At 42.8% G+C, this 5,000-nt stretch overlaps 1 protein-coding gene across 1 annotated transcript in view; it reads right to left on the bottom strand.

Moving 5' to 3' along the window:
- Positions 1–4,462: 4,462 nt before the first annotated feature.
- The window catches only part of LOC146506127 (granzyme K-like), a 3,360-nt gene continuing 2,822 nt past the window's right edge, over positions 4,463–5,000 (bottom strand). Inside the window, exon 5 of the mRNA XM_085180059.1 lies at positions 4,463–5,000. This exon is cut by the window's right edge and continues 747 nt beyond it. The gene's annotated coding sequence lies outside the window, so the exon portion shown is untranslated.

The following is a 5,000-nucleotide window of genomic DNA, read 5'->3' as shown; positions in this document are numbered from 1 at the left end:
CTGTGGCTTTTAAACCCGAAAACACGCTGCGCCAAAAATTGTTCCACCCCAAGAATCAGGTCCCCGACACAAACACAGTAACATAGTGTACGCTGTTAAGTGCAGGAGGATTGGCAGGGTTTATACATCGGGGAAACCAAACAACCTCTGGCGAAGAGGATGGCACAACACAGAAGAGCCACCTCGTCAGGCCAGGACTCTGCAGTCTATTCACACCTACAGGCCAGTGGACACTCTTTCAATGATGAGGATGTTCAGATTCTGGACAGGGAGGAACGCTGGTTTGAGGGCGGAGTCAAGGAGGCCATTTACATGAAAAGGGAAAGACCATCTCTGAATGGAGGAGGGGCCTAAGGGTCCATCTGTCACCATCTTACATGCTGTGATTGCAGCCATTCCATTCCAACACAAACCCTCTGGTACAGAGCAGCGAGGAATGCCCAGACCTCTACATCGGAGAGACCAAACAGCCACTTCACAAGCGCATGGCACAACACAGAAGAGCCACCTCCACAGGACAAGACTCAGCAGTCCATCTGCACCTAAAGGTCGAAGGTCACTCTTTCAAGGATGCCAATGTTCACATTTTGGACAGAGAGGACAGATGGTTTGAAAGAGGAGTGAAAGAAGCATCTATGTCCACTGTGAGCGACCATCTTTGAACAGAGGCGGTGGTTTACGACACCAACTCTCTGCCATCTATAATCCAGTTTTGAGATCCTCCCCAGACGCCTTAACGCCCACTCACATCCTGGGCCATCTGACCTCAGGAAATCACATGATAAGGTGGGGCCAGGTTTCACAATGAACTCACCTGAAACTCTGGCTGATTGTGACCCACACCCAGTTCCACACCTTGGCTCAGGCGATTAGAGGATCATCAGGGGGTCCTTTTGTCCCTCTGTGGGGGGAAACTCCCACTAGGTTTAAATCCGGGACTCTCCACCATTTGACCTTAGAACTGAAGAAGCTTCTCGGATGAAGGTGAAACGTCTTCAAGTAACTTAAAGAAGTCCAGACGCTTTTCTTTGCAAGTCCTAATATTGACAAAGAATTGTTGTTGACACGTTCGTTTCACTAAAAGGTTGCAAAACAATACGGTTTACAGACATACAGATATGTCGCCAGCTGCATGGTATTTTTGCCCAACTTCAGGCAGTTTCATTATATTGGTTTGCTTCAGTGGTTTCTTTGGCTAAGAAGAGTAAGACATATTACATATTAATTATGTGGGAAATATGTCCAGTGATTATTTAAAAACTATGTAAGGCTAACGGGGTTAGGGTGCAAAGTGTTGAATTTATGTGGGATTTTCTTTAATTCACACAGGATCAAATTTGTACATATTCAGTTAGAATATTGATATAATGTGTGCATGAGGGTGGGAATGCATGTTTGTGTCTGTGTCTATATGTCAGGTCGGGTCTTACACTCCACCTCTCTGGGAACTCCCAGGCCCTCCAAGGCCTATCTCCCCTCACCACACTCCCTGCCGGTAACTGATGCCCTCAGACGTCGGTGTGTTGGTGGTTCTTGGTGTCCGGGGCTGGGCGCTCAGGTATGTACCAGCTCACTCCCGGTGACTACTTGGCGGGGGCTGGTGCCTGTTGCTTGGTCAGGCCTCTTCCGGGGCAAAGGGGGCCCTCGGGCCTCCGGCCTCTGGGCCTGCAGCTCGGTTCACTCTGGCACAGCTGGCTGCCGGCGGGCACGCCACTGCAGCCCCCTCTAGCTTCTGCCTGGTGGCTACTGGGTGACCCCTCATCTGGGGATCCTCAGCCCTTCCCATGAAGGTGGCACGGATGCCCCTCCGGTGGTCCTCCTTGGGCTCTCGCACTCTGGGGCCTCTGGATGTCTGGGGCCTGGATCTCCTCCATGCCTGCTTCATGCCCTGGGGGCGGGGCTATGGCTCTCTACATCCTCTAGCAGACCATTACATGGGGAAACCTTTTGAATACAAGCGTGCTGATCCACACAGGTGTGCACACAGGTGTTCACTGTTCATAGACATAAATCACACCCTTCTTGGCTGCTACTTCAAGGCACATTGTGCGCTGTCTGTCCTGCGTGCTGCACAACAACATTCAATATTTAGTATTTACTGCTGTTTACACTTAGCTAGATTAATGCCATGGTGTTGTGTTTAGTATGTTGCTTTGTTTTGTTTGTTTTCTCTTCTTTTTCTCTCAACAGGTGATCCAGGTGATTCTGTTTTTCTTTTCCTTTATCTTTCTCTCTCCCTTTCCTGTCCCTCAGTCATGTCTGTCCCGTCTGTAACAACTGAAAATAAAATAAAATAAATAATAACAAAAAAAAAAGAATATTGATATAATATTATTACTATAAGAAGCCTTTACTGGGTTGTAAATTCTGTTTCACTGCTACATTGAAGCATTTAGTGACAGCACAAAGACCGAGAGCGTTAGAAGGATGGAAGCTCGATGAAGTCAGCAAAGGGAGAGAGAGGAAAAAAAAACAGATAAACGGGTAAGACTTTTAAAAAGCCGACAAAATTATAAAGCCAAGATAGTTTTGCCCACATTCATTGATGACTTCAAATTCTCAAGTTAGCATATGAATGAAATTAGCATTTAACAGGATTCACTCTAAGCATGGCTTGAACAGGTTGGCTGCAAAATATTTTCTCACGGGACTCTGCATACTGCTGCGGCCTGAAACCATGTGGTGAAGTTACACAAGTCAGCAAGTGAAGTAACACTTCAGATGTGATGCATGGAGGCACAGAGTGTTAGGAGTATGTGAGCCTGGAGTAAACATTTAAAGTCAATTTATTTTCTCTTTATTTTTACTTCCTGTAGGATCCTCTGACAGGATCAGGCATCTCAGTCCACGTCTTCCAAATGAATTATCAGCCCACCAAAAGTTTTATCAGAATGTTTAAATGACATTAAAGCCTGGAGCACCTTATTTGTTTATGAGAGGGAGGCTGAGGTCCTGATACTCAGACTCAGTTGTTCCCACAATTTACAAAATTGGACCTGTGGCCAATCACATCCTTCTGTTAAGCCCAGTGTAAAAATCAAAAAATAATTATCATGACGTAACACTGGACAAAGGGATTATTTTTGTTTTAAAGGTTTGAGGTTTGTATCAAATGAGGCTTTTTTAAAGGTTAAACCCTTCTTATATTTTACTTTTTAAATTAATGTTTTTAATCACAACTTGACTATTGTACTGCTCTTTAGGTTGGTGTAAATCAGGCCTCCCTTTCACATCTTCATTGTTGTCGTTTTAATTATTAATTTTCTGGTTTTACCAGTATTACTGTGAACTGGGTTCAAGCGACACGTTACCCCAACGTTAGAGAAAAGAGCCCCACCTAGTGGTGAAGCCCGAAAACTGAGTGCCTGTGCCACAGTGAGGGTCATGAAAGTAAAGATGTTAATGATGCCGCAATCCTCCGTGCTAGTCCCACGGGGAAAGAAGAAAGATACCCCTCCAAACTCGATTCATTTAAACAATACAGGAGATGCATGGATCTGGCTTTTATGCATAGTCAACACTGAAGTTCATATTACTGCAGAGGGCACATAAAGCTGGATGCACATAGATTTCCTGCAAAAGACAACTACATGTAACTGACATGCAGTTTTTATACTCCACCATTAGGTGGCAGTCTCTGCTATATTTTCGGGGGCACTGTGTAAGTTCCACCAAATTCACAGCAATACTGGTAACAATGATAATTAATGATAACAATAATTATATAAAAAACATCTACCTAAGGAGCTAAACTGGCTTTCAAGCAGTGGAATAAATGAACACATACATTTATCACTAACACAAGACTCGAGTGCTGCACTCTGTGCAGGACGGGTATTTTCTTCTTCCTCGGTCCTTTAATGAAAGGATTCGTTTGATCATATATACGTGTTTCTGTTTGTTCCCAAACTCTCTCACATGATTGGTTCAGTCTTGATTAAGTACCAAGAATCATAACATATATGAGGTGATTGACTGAAGTATTTACTTCAAATAAAAAGTACTCTTTCTTTTCTGAGTAACGATATTTATAAACTGTGTGATCGCGGCAACAGACACGAGGAAACTGTTGATCGAGTGCTGATATTGTTTCAAAGCCTGTTGTCAAATGATCATAAATAACCACGTGGAGGACACTGGGTGCAGACGTGTATATGACTGATACTTTCAGCCAATTTAACAAAAAGAAAGAAATGAATCAGGATTTGTGGAAGTAATCAATGACAAAAGACAGTGTTGATGGAGGTGAATGTGTGAAGATCATGTCACTGAATCCTAAGGAGGAGGAGATCCTCAACATGTGAAGCTGTCAGTTGTTCTCATGTTCCTTTGTTTCTCATGAGTGAATATTCTGTGTTAATTTCTTCTGAAGAAAAACTTTGCACAAGAAAATCTACAGCTGATCAAAAGAGTTGAAGCAGTGAAAATGTTTCTTAGGCCTCAAATTAGACTGTAACTGTAAACTCATGATATTAACGATGATACTTTGAAAGGTACAGTTTGAAACTGCAGTACAATCAAAGAAAAAGAGAGCAAATGTGTATTTTTTATTCATGCCTCCAGCTTTATTAGAGAGTAGAAAAAGATGTTTGTTTTTTTGGTTTTACAGCAATGCGAAATGAAGAAAACAAGATTTTTTTTTTTTCAACAAACCACAAGCCTCATTTTCAGTTTCAGTTGGTTGTATATGAGCTGTTGAATCTGTCTGTTTGACAGTCTGAATAATCTCTCTGTTTCATATTACAATCATGGCTTTTGTGTGTACATAAAAAATGCTTCTCCCTGGTTTTACAGCAGCCGCACTCATCTGCAACAACCAGGAGCACTCATGTCTGGGAGTTCTTAAAATTATTTGGAAAAATGATGATTAAATATAACCATGTTTCTGTCTGTTTGTGTGGTGAAAGATGTTAACATTTCAAACAGTGTTTCCAATTTTTTTTACAGTAGGTCTAAAATGTGGTGTTGGAGCCCGTTCTCACTCCCGAGGCGTAACATGC

The sequence above is a fragment of the Neolamprologus multifasciatus genome, chromosome 12 (genome assembly GCF_963576455.1).
Source record: "Neolamprologus multifasciatus chromosome 12, fNeoMul1.2, whole genome shotgun sequence".
Taxonomy (NCBI): Eukaryota; Metazoa; Chordata; class Actinopteri; order Cichliformes; family Cichlidae; genus Neolamprologus; species Neolamprologus multifasciatus.
Note: the sequence above shows the minus strand (reverse complement) of the source record. Positions and strands in the feature narration are given on the sequence as shown.